General features: G+C 44.9%; 1 protein-coding gene and 1 non-coding gene across 5 annotated transcripts in view; one reads left to right on the forward strand and one right to left on the reverse strand.

Moving 5' to 3' along the window:
• The window catches only part of MAST4 (microtubule associated serine/threonine kinase family member 4), a 740,331-nt gene that overhangs the window by 26,112 nt on the left and 702,027 nt on the right, over positions 1–12,192 (forward strand). The window lies entirely within an intron of this gene.
• On the reverse strand, positions 10,464–10,598 carry LOC142442152 (small nucleolar RNA SNORA13). Its single transcript, XR_012783386.1, has one exon. It is a non-coding gene; the product is annotated as a small nucleolar RNA SNORA13 (small nucleolar RNA).

The following is a 12,192-nucleotide window of genomic DNA, read 5'->3' on the forward strand; positions in this document are numbered from 1 at the left end:
AAAAGAAGTTTGCTCGAAGGTGGGACCTAGTCCCTGTTTGAGCAGACAAGGTAGAGAAGCTACCTTGCTTTTTGCTGGGTCTGAATCTTGCACGTGGCTTATCTACCTCCAGTTCTTTGGATTTGTGCCAATGGCCTGCCATATTGCCTGATGACTCTGGAAACCATCTGATGACCTGTCATTTGATCTGCCGACCTTGGAATCATTGAACTGTGCACCCATCAGCCTCATTCGCTGACCTTAGATTCAACCACCTCTGCATTCACCAACCTGTAATCTTCTGGCTTTCTGGTTGGTCAGCCCTCCACAGCTGTGTGAGTTAGGAGAAGCTTTGAAGCTTTCAGCTATACATCTGACCCATTAACTTGAACTGGACCGGATTTACTCATTCTATAATTATGGGAGCCATTTTATGTAAATTTCTATCTATAGAAACTCATGAGAGAGAGAAACATCACTAGATTTGCTACTCTTGAGAACCCAGCCTCACAAGTTGTGAGCATTTTTGTTTATTTATGCAAAAGAGCAATCCACAGGCTATAGTCTGAGCTTCCTCAGTAAGTGTTTTAAGTCCTCCTTGCTTTCAGCAAGTAAGATTGTGTCTTCTTCATATTGCAGTTCATTGATCCGTCTTCTCTCAATCCTGATGTCATGTTTTTATTTATTTGGTCAGCGTATAGATTGAATAGCGGTGGGGAAAAGATATAACCTTGATGCACATTTGCTCATTGAAACCACCCGGTATCACTTGGTTCTCTTTGAATGACTGCTTCTAAGTGAAATGTTCAATCTTTGCAATATTATTCATAATTTTTTATGATCACAGTTGACTAGCTCTGTATATCAGTAAAATACAGGTAAACCACATCTTTCTGATGTTCTCTGCTTTCAGTCAAGATCCATCTGCCATCAGCAGTGGTACCCCTTTTTCAACATGCTCTTCTGAATCCAATTTGAGTTTCCGACCGTCCTCTGTTGATGTACTATGGAAATTGTTTTTAATTATCATCATCATAATTTTATTGCATATGATATTGGTGATTGATAACTTCTGCCTTCTGTTGGATCATCTTTCTTTGCCGTGGGCTCATATAGGAATTTCTTCCAACCAGTTGGCTAGGTAACTGTCTTCAAGATTTTTTGGCACAGGCTTCCAGTTTTACATCTACATTTTGAAACGTCTCAAGCAGCATTCCTTTGATTCCCAAAGCCTGGTTTTGGCTTATACCTTCACTGCAGCTTGAATTCTGCCTTCAGTACCACCAGTTCTTGATCATCAGCTACCTGTTGAAATAATCGAATGTCAACCAGTTTTTCATCTTTTTGTGTGTGTGTATTTTCCCTCTACCTTCTTATGATGCTTCCTGTACTACTTAATATTTCCCCATAAAATCTGTAACTCTTTTGATTTGAGGCTTGGATTTTTCTTTTGTCTATCCTGAGTGTGTTCTTCCCTTTTCGTTTTCTAACCCCAAGACTTCCCATTCCATTCTGTTTTACTGTTTCTTCTCAACCCACCTTTTGAAATTTTTTTCAGTTATTCATAATTTTCCTTTTTGCTTTAGGTAGCCTACATTCAAGAGTAAGTTTCAGAGCCTCGTCTCATATTCATTTTGGTTTTTTCTTTCTTGTCTGTGTAATGACCTTCTGCTTCCTTTATGTATGATACCCTTGCTGTCAGCATACAACCTGTCTGTTCTTTGATCATTAGTGTTCAATGTGCCAAATCTGTTTTGAGGTACTCTCTCAATTCAGGTGGGCTATATTCAAGGCCATAGTTTGGCTCTGATGGAGTTGTTTTTAATAGTTTCAGTTTCAACTTGAGCTTGACAATGGACAATTGATTGGTTTTACAGATGCTATTGGAATTCTCCATTGTATCTTTCCACAGATGTAGCTGATTTGGTTCTTGTGTATCCTATCCAACAAAGTCCACTGTTGAACCACTGCTTATGCTGTTAAAAAGATATGTACTCTGTTTGTATATATGTACAGTGTACTCTGCAATGAGTACATTGTTTGTCTTGCAGAATTCTATCATGTCATCTTCAGCACTGCTTGACACCTATGCCTACTTCCCAACCGCCAGCCTTCTTTTTTGTTGCCATTTTTCACATTCCTACCACTGCACTTTGATTGTATGTGTGATCAATTTTGGAGTGCAGAAATGGATAAAAGCTTTCATTTCTTTACTTTAATACTAGAGATTTGGTGCCTAAGTTTGAATAGTAGTCATGTACCTGGTCTTCTTTGTGGGTGGATAGCATTTTGTCCAGGGCCCATATTCCAGCATCAGAGGAACATGCAAGCCACATTAGTATGACACATTGACACAGGAGTGATTGCTAAAACCATTCTTTCCTGGCTTTATTTATTTATTTTTAACTAATGCAACCGAGTCTTGAAAATAGATAATTTGCACTTTCACATCTGGTGTGAAAGTGCACCTGAAATGTATTATTGATGAGTTTGCTGATTGGATTTCTTCCCTAAAAGGTACAGGAAAGCAGTAAAATTGAGACACTTGATTTACCTTCAAAAACTACCTGAAGCGGTACGCCATTAAAGTTTTTTGTGTTATTGATACTGTTAATTGCCAGTGATTCTTTTTTTTTTAATTATTTTTTTTCCTGACCCTGACCCTGACCCTGACCCTGACCCTGACCCTAACCCTAACCCTAATTTGCCAGTGATTCTATGTGGCAATTTTACCGTAATTCTCTGTAGCAATTTTACCGTGGAAAGGTTGATAATGCATTTCAACATAGTAAGCAAACAGGAAAAAATTTTTAAAAGCACCCCATGTCCATCGAGTTGATTCTGACTCCTAGCGACCCTCTAGCGGGCTTCCCAGGCTATAAATCGGTATGGCCTCAGGCAGCCTCATCTCCCTTCTTGGGGGTGGTCGGTAGGCTTCCCTCACCAGCCTTGCAGGAAGGAGTTGAGCGCTTCTCTGACTGCCCCATACTACCTACTGTGTATTGAAGGCCTATTGTTTGCCGGTTGCTGTGCTGTTTTTTCTGGGCACATTGCCTTCTTTACTTCTAGTTGCCATCTTGTAAGCAAGGTGGGGACTATCCCATTTCACAGTTAAGACAACCAAAGCTCACAGATGAAATCCCTTGCTCAGGGTTTGTCAGATTTGTAAACCAATGCTTTCCATGGGTGGGGCGGTAAACTTAGTAAGTGACAATTTTTTATGATTATTATTTTAAAAATCATTTTATTGGGGCTCATGCAACTCATCTCAAACCATACATACATCAATTGAGTAAAGCACCCTTATACATTCGTTGCCCTCATCATTCTCAAAATTCGCTTTCTGCTTAGGTTCCTGGAATCAGTTCCTCATTTTTATTCCTCCCCCCCTTCCCCGCTCCCCCTCCCTCATGAATTCTTAATAATTTATAAATTATTATTTTACCTTATCTTACACTGCCCAGCGACTCCCTTCACCCACTTTCCTGTTGCCCATCCCCCAGAGAGGAGGTTATATGGAGATCCCCGAGATCGGTTCCCCCTTTCTACCCTCCTTCCCTCCTGGTATTGCTACGCTCACCGTTGGTCCTGAGGGGTTCATATGTCCTAGATTCCCTGTGTTTCTAGATCCCAACTGTACCGCTATGCATCCTCTGGTCTAACCAGGTTTGCAAGGTAGAATTAGGATCATGATAGTTGGTGGGGAGGAAGCGTTTAAGAACTAGAGGAAGATTGTGAGTTTCATTATTGCTACACTGAACCTTGAGTGACTTATCTCCTCCCCACTCCCCCTCTGCAAGGGATGTCTAGTTGTCTACAGATGGGCATTGGGTCCCCATCACGCACTCCCCTCATTCATAATACGGACCCCATCATGACATGCCAAACCAGGAGGGCAACATAAAGCGCAGAGGAATACACACACAAAAAAACTGGACACAACACCGGCCCCAACTAGAATTAGCTCAACCCCCACCATCGAAGGGAGTACCACAGAAAATGAAAATAGATCACCCGGTGTGGGAAAGGAACTGACCTACCACACCACACCCAGAAGGAAGCTGAAGCAAAGGAAGGAGGAAGAATGGAGTGGAGCACACCTGGGCCCACCAAGCTCAGAGGGTGATAGCCCAACTCGGAGGGCCCAATGTACAGAGAGGACCATATAGCCGCCCCTACAGTGAGATGCGACATCTTGCACTGATCCATGGCCCTACATGGGACAGCACCTGAGACACAGTGGGGGATATGTGACTGAGCTGACCCCCCACACTGAGGCAAAACACTGGGGGTGTGCAATGGAGCGGCGGGGGAAGCAGAGCAAAGAGGTCCCGAGGGAGTGTAAGGATGGGCTCTGGGGCCACGACGTGGCACCCCATCAGACTCGTCTGGAAAACACTCCTAAAGGTCAACAAACAGACCTTGAATTACTAACAGGGTTGTTTTCTTTTGCTGTCTTTTTGTTTTGTTTTTTCTTTTTTTCTCTTCTTTTAAATTTTGTATGTCAGTGGCTTTTTTGTTTGTTAGCATGTCAGTGTAGCTGCTGTCGACACCATGTTCTTATGTGCCACTTTGGTGCTGTAAAAGCCATCCATAATTTTACGCACATATTATTATCTCTGCAGGTCCACCTAGATAAGATAGGCTGGACAAACAATGTGAGAAGAAAATAACGGGACCAAAGGTCCCGGAGGGACATGAGAGTGTGGGAGGTAGGGGAAGGGAAGAGGTTTTGGCCAACCCGGGACAAGGGAACAACTAGTGGTTCAAAACCAGAGGAAGGAGGGGATGGGAGGACTGGTAGGGAGTGACCAAGGGCAAGGTAACTGAGAGGAATTACTGAAACCAGAATGAAGGCTGAACATGGTAGTGGGACAGGAGGAAAGTGTAAGGAAATAGAGGAAAGGAGTAGGAAGCAAAGGGCAAACATAGAAGCCTAAATACAGACATGTACATATGTAAATACATTTATGATTATGGGGGAAATAGACCTATGTGCATATATTTGTAGGTTCAGTAGTAGGGTAGCAGGTGGACATAGGGCTTCCTCGTGCACACTCCCTCAATACAATAGCACCTTGCTCAGCTAAACGGTCATTCCATGATACCCACCTTCCTGACATGATCGCTGAAGACAGACGTGTGCAAAAGCAAACATGGTGAAGAAAGCTGATGGTGCCCGGCTATCAAAAAGATACAGCGTCTGGGGTCTTAAAGGCTTGAAGGCAAACAAGCGACCATTTAGCTCGGAAGAAACAAAGCCCACCGAGAAGAAGCACACAGCCTAAGTGAACATGAGGTGTTGCAGGGATCAGGTAGCAGACACCAAAGAACAAAAACCATCATTGTGTGATTGATCACCTTCCCCACATAAATGCTGAAGACGAATGTGTGCATAAGTAAGTGTGGTGAAGAAGGCTGATGGTGCCTGGCTATTGAAAGATAAAGCGTCTGGGGACTTAAAGGCTTGAAAGTAAACAAGTAGCCATCTAGCTCAGAAACAACAAAGCCCACATGGAAGCAGCACACCAATATGCGTGATCATGAAGGGCCGAAGGGACCACGTTTCAAGCAACAAAGGCAGGGAAAAAGAATTATTATTATTATTAATGTTGCTCATTATTAGATTCATTAGTTTATTGTGACCGGCACTTAAAAAAAATTGTCCAGGAGAAGAACTGCTGTGGTTGTGAGGTGTCATCAAGGCAGTACTGATTCACAGCGACCCTGTGACAGCCGAAGGAAACACCACCCGGTCCTGTGCAGCTGCGGGGCCAATCTGTCGTGTCAGGGCTGTCTTCCATTTCACTGCCCTTCTGTTTCTACCAAGCATGGTGCCTTTCTCCAGGGACTGGTCTTCTGATAACATGTCCAAAGTAGGAGAGACAAAGTCTTGCCGTCCTTCCATTGGCTGTTCTTTCAGCGGTCGATGGTGCTTTGAAGATCCTTCATCAGCACCGTCATTCAAACACATCAGTTCTCTGTGTGCGTCTTCCTTACTCAGGTTTCAATTTTCACATGCATATGAGGCAATGGAAAATCCCGTGGTTGGGTCGGGTACACCGCGATTCTCAATATACCTCCGTGCTTTTCAACACTCTAGGAGGGGTCTTGTGCAGCAGGCTTACCCACGGCAATGACCTTTTTAAATCTCTCGACTGCTGCTTCCATGAGCATTGAATGTGGACCCAAGTAAGACGAAATCCTTGACGTCAACGTGTTCTTCACGATTTTACTTATTGGTCCAGTTGTGAGGATTTTTTGTCTTTGCGTTGATCTCCATCAGCAATTGCGTCATTCTCCCTCACTTTCAGTGAGCAAGGTTGCTAAATTCCTGACACAGACAACTGTGGTGTGTAATAAAATGGTTGTTTTCTGACACTGAGTTTTGGGATGCATTTGGAAACACAGTAGATAACATGGTTCTTTCGGGAGTGTGGAATGCTACTGCTCTCACTGAGTGCTACGTTGACAGAGCAAGCCAGGAGGTCCAGATACAGAAAGGCCAATTGTCGTTCACGACACAGAACGCCAAAGACAAAATAGTAAAGGACAGCCAGAAAGACAATCAGCCAGACGATGGCGCCTGCATGTCTGGCAGCTGGCGTTGCACTGGGGAATGGGTGCTACTCAACCTTGACTACATCCGAGCCACTTCTGGGCCATTGCCCGTGTGTGCACATCAGAGTTTGAGAAATTCTGAATCTCTGAGTGCGTATGACTCTGTGAGTGGCCAGGGTTGTAGATGCCTTGGCCTTACCCCCTTTGGCTCACAGAGAAAGGGATGCTTTCTGCCCAGTGCCATTTACTCAGGGCCTTCTGTGGACGGGAGCTCTGATCAGGGTGTTGTATGCCTTATCCCATGTCATCCTTCTGGAAGTCTGTGGGGTGGATGACCATGAAAAACCCACTGCCATCAAGTCAGGTCTGCGTCATGGGGTCCTCAAAGGACAGAGGAGAGCTACCCCTTTGGATTTCCTTGGCTGTACATCTTTATAGGAGCTACTGGCCTCCTCGCTCCCCCTGTGGAGCAGTCGGTACGTTCTGACTGCTGAACTTGAGGTAAGCAGCCTGATGCCTAACCCACCATGTCACCGGGCTCCTTTGTGTGTGTGTGACAGGGCTTCTAGTTAGCGACAGGGATACGATGATGTAACGTCTTCGGTTTAAATCTCTGGTCTCTGAGTTGCTTCCACTCAGATTTTCCTGGCCTTGATTTTTGACTTGAGGGTTTCAGGGAAAGGGCGCCAACCGGAGTGTTTGGATCAACCTAGGGTTTGGCTTTGCTTTTTGCCCAGTTGGGGAATCTTTGGTAACTTGTAGAAGAGTGTGTGTGTGTGTGTGTGTGTGTGTGTGTGTGTGTTTGAAAGCATTCTTCCACACAATTACGCGTCCTCACCACAAGCTCGCTTTTGGACCTGCATGTCCGTCCCATACAGAGCTGAGCACTTTCCCTCAATGCCCAGGAGCGGCACACACTCTGGATTTTAAAAGGCCTCAGAGTAACTTGGTGCCACTGGCGATGTTTACCCTGCTCGATTTTGAGTGTGTCCTCAAATAGCAAGGCGGCTGTTAGGAACAGCCATCCCCATTAGGAGCCTGGTGCTCGCCGTCTCCTTTTAGTAGTCTCGGAATTGCTTTGACACAGTTTACACAAACAAGGAGGATTGTCTGCTCCCTCCATTTAATTTTGCGGAACGGATGGCGAGGACAGATCGCCGTGTGAGGAGGGGGGAAGCAGAAGGAGAGGTCTCTCTCTCTCTCTCTGTCTTTCTCGCTCTTGGGCCCGGGAGTTGGTGCCTTTCTAGGACCTTTAAGCCAGCAAGAGAATGCTTTCCGACGACAGGACCATTGACAAATGCCACCTGTTCGGCATGCTGGCCTGTGACCCCAGAGTAGGGGGATTCTCCTCGGGAGGGTGATATGGAAGGGAAATCAGTGGCATGCTTTCACAGGTGAAGAGGAGTGTCAGCGGTAACCACCCAAACGGCAGTAGCAGTTTGACACCACCAGCAGCTTCACAAGATGAGATGAGGCTTTCTACTCCTGTACAGTTACCGTCTGAGGAGCCCCGGGGGCGATTCTGCTCCATCCCGCAGGGTCCGTATGAGTTGGGGATTAACTTGAGAGCAGTGCGTTGGATTTCAGGAGTCTTGGGGTGGGGTGCAGTGCTGAAGGTCTCAGCTGCTAGAACATTGGCAGATTGAACCCACCTTAGTTAGCTGCTCCGTGGGAGAAAGATGTGGCAGTCGGCTTCCTTAGAAATGACAGCAGCTCTCCTTTCTGCCCTGTAGGGTCACTAAGAGCTAGAAATGACTCAGTGGCAGTGGGTTTTTAAAATACATTTTGACACTATTTGCCACTGAATTGGTCCTCCAGTCAAAGAATGGCCACACGCGAGAGCGATTTTTACAGGATTCACTCTAGGGGCTGGGTGTACTTTGGGAACCTCGTGGGGCCCTGTTCCCGAGCCATGATGCCCTAAGTGCAGTGGGTCTCACTGGGGGCTGAATTATAGCCGTGCCGCCTGCCACCCAGGACCCGGGAAGCCGGAGCCCCAAGGTATGTGCATTTCGCTTACTCGGAGCTGTCAGGTATTATCAACCTTACGTTAGGAATATTTTTTCTCTCTGCAAACTCATAAAAATTCATGTTGTAATATCAGTGCCTGCAGGATCCTGTAGAATTTTGTTGAGCTGCTTATACCCTTTTCTCCTAATAGAGATATCATTCTCCTCATATACATGGGTACAAATGCGTGCATGGGAGTCTATATTGAGGCTCATGTATAAGCAAAAGTAGGTTTGCGGAGGGAAATGAAATAAGCTAATTTCTCTCCCCACTGGTCCAATGTGACTAAGAGATTTCCGCCCGTGTGCACTTAGAAGACTCCATCACGGGGAGTGTTTCAATTTTCATTAACCTTGTATATATTTTACCAGATGCCTTTTCAGCATTATCTATCTATTTTATTACCACAACAACACTTTGATTACTTCCAGAAAGAAATAAAAGTAATTAGTGGGTTTAATAATTGCATATAGCATGTTTTCAATGAAATAGTTTTAGCCTCATCACCTTCGCTTAGAAATAGCAGATTTGTAAATTCTCACCAGTTCCTTGCTGTTGAGTCAGCTGTGACTCATGGCGACCTTCGGTGTAATTATCTGGCAGTTTGTTGTGTGGTGGTGGCTCGTGGGCTGTCATGAGACTGGCAGCTGTACCACCAACATCTCACATAGCATCAGCGTCATTGATGGTGGATAGCTTTCAGCACAGCTTCCACGATGAGACAGACTAGGAAGAAAGGCCTGACATTCTCAAAAATCCAACAAACAAAAAAGCTAGACATCGGTAACCTATGGTCCCACACAACATTGTCTGACATTCATATATATATGTGATATTTTAAATAAAGCTCTTAAAGTAGGAAACAAAGTGAAGGATTTACTTCCTTGGTGTTTTCCTTTCGTAGAGTGAGGAGAGGGACAATACATCTTTTAAAGCATACCTGTTATCCAATAGAAAGAGCCTTGGTGGCTTAGTGCTTATATATCGGGCTGCTACCCACAAGGTCAGCAGTTTGAAACCACCAGCTGCTCCACAGGAGAAAGACAGAGACTTTCCATTGTTGTAAAGGGTTCAGCCGTAGACACTCACAGGGCAGTTCTGTTCTGTCCTATAGGGTTGCTGTGAGTTGGAATCAACTTGATGGCAGTGAGCTTGGTTTTGGTTTGGTTATCTTTTGTTTTGTCATTTTATTGGGGGCTCATACAGCTCTTACCACAATCCATCCAACCCATCCATCCATCCATCCATCCATCCATCCATCCATCCATCCATCCATCCATCCATCCATCCATTGTGTCAAGCACATTTGTACATTGTTGCCATCATTGATTTGGTTATCTAATACAACACAGGGGGACCCTTACCAAGATGCTCTACTGAGCAAATCCTGTTCATTAAACTTAACTATGTCAGATGGAATCTGAGGATAGTACAAGGGGAGGGGCTTGTGATTTCCTCTAGGGCTTTTTAAATAAAGCGCTCACAGTTTTGTCAGGCGTGTGTTCGTGAATGGGGGACTGTGCAACAATGCCATACTGCTTAAGTCTTTCCTCTCTGCCTTCAGACCCTATGGAAGTATAGGGTTATGCCTGTATGTTTTACAGACTTTTGACGATAGGTATGTAATACTTAACTTTTTTATTATAAACAAAGAGGTTGCCATCGTGTGAAATTAATCTGTGCCAGTCATCCTTATTACTTACTTTCTTGGCACTAAACCCTGATGGCCTTTGAAAATCAAACAAGATCACCGCCGAACAGTATACAGCCACAGTAAAACAAACCAAGATGAAGCATTTCTGCATGTTAAGAAGAATTTGTCTCTGTGAGCAATCGTTTATGGATTTCCATAAAACTGGACGGGACTCTCAATATCTGTAAACAGTGACTTAACATGTCTATGATTTTTTTTTAACTGTTCCTTATGCAGCTCCGATGCCAAAGAAACCGAACTCAGAGGCAGACCGTGGCTGCCAGTGGGTTTAATTTGCGCCTGTTTTGACACCACGTTCACTAGTTTCCGAAAGCGAACGGGCAACACAAAGACTGGGTCTATGATCTTATACGACAATATTTCCCAATATTTGCTGCTTACATCCCCGCGCTGCCGCCCCTCTCTCTGGGGGTGGGTCTGTTTGTACAAGCCCTCGGCTTTCTGCGGCCTCCCAGGGAGTGATAGCTCATTTTGTTAGGATGGCCGTGATCTCCGAAGTGGAGGATGATGACTTCACCTGGAGCTTAATCAGCCGGAGCAGGTGCATTCTAAGTAAGAGAGCCTCTGTTTCAAGGCAAGTGTCCCCCTCATTCAGAGGAGGGCAGACATGGATAGGAAATGACACCGCAGTTAAGTCCAAATTGTGTCTAAATAGATTGTTTTTTCAGAATTCTCAGGGCACCAGCAGCAGCATCTTGTTAATCTATGGGAGAGAGATACATACAAAGAGGAGTTGAGGGTGACTGTCTTAATTTTTTGCTCAGAGGGACCCGTGATGCTTAAGAAAAGCGGAGTCAGAGTCCTACATCCATCCATGGCACCTCAGTAGTCTGCTGTTCACTTTAGAGTGGAATTTGATTCTGAGGACCTCCAGTCGGAGGGGATGGTTATTAAAATGCCCAAGGCTCTGATTGTAAGGCAATGTAATTTCAATGGCACTTGTCTCCACAGGCTGGCTTTCTTGCGAGGCTCTAGAATTTTTCCTGTTCTTGCTTTGTCTGGCAGTGTGCTGATGCATGGGGAGAGGTGAGAACGTGGCCTGGGGTGTGCCCCGGGCACAAGGGGAAAACAGAGCTTTGCTATGGGGGAATCGCATCTTGGCTCTAGGTCTAATTCTTTGCTTTTCGCTAATTTTGGATTTTATAGAAACGCAATATTTTGACTGAAGTTATTCTCTTTCTTGACAGGGTGGTGGTTCTATGAGTGTTTAGAATTATTCCTCACACTGTACTCTGATGTTTCGGGAGGGTTTTAAAAAAATCTGTGTATTTCACAACAAAAGTTGTTAAAAAGTAGAAATGTCACTAATATGCCCTAGATCTTCCAGTCCAACCATACCAGTTTGCTATTTATTCTTCCATTCTTCCATTCAATCAACACATATTTATTGAGCAATAACCATTTGCCAGGCCTTGTATATTATTGAGCAATAACCATGTGCCAGGCCTTGTCTAGGAGCCCTGTGGTATAGTGGGCTACAAGTAGAGCTGTTAATTGCAAGGCCAGCAGTTCAACACCACAAGTTGCTGCCTGTGGGAAAAATGAGGCTTTCTTTTCCTCCAAAAAGTTACAGCTTCAGAAACCCCCTCGGAAACGTACAGGGTCACTAAGAGGTGGCATCGGCTTGTTGGCTCTAGCAATGCAATAGTGAACCCGAGAGGCATACGCTACTGATCTCATGAGGCTTACATGTTCTGGACGGCAAACAGACACTATGGAACAGCAGGAGCCAGGAAGTGTTTTCTGCAAAGAACTGGGTGATGAATGCTTTAGGCTCTGTGAGCCACGTGTCTCTGACTCAGCTCCTCTACTCTACTGTGACAGTGTGAGGAAACTCAGAGACAGCATGCCCATGAAGCTGTGCGACTCTGCTCCAGCCAGACTTTAGTTTCAAAAACAGGTGTCCTGCAGCTCAGTTTGGGCAGCCT

The sequence above is a fragment of the Tenrec ecaudatus genome, chromosome 2 (genome assembly GCF_050624435.1).
Source record: "Tenrec ecaudatus isolate mTenEca1 chromosome 2, mTenEca1.hap1, whole genome shotgun sequence".
Lineage (NCBI taxonomy): Eukaryota > Metazoa > Chordata > Mammalia > Afrosoricida > Tenrecidae > Tenrec > Tenrec ecaudatus.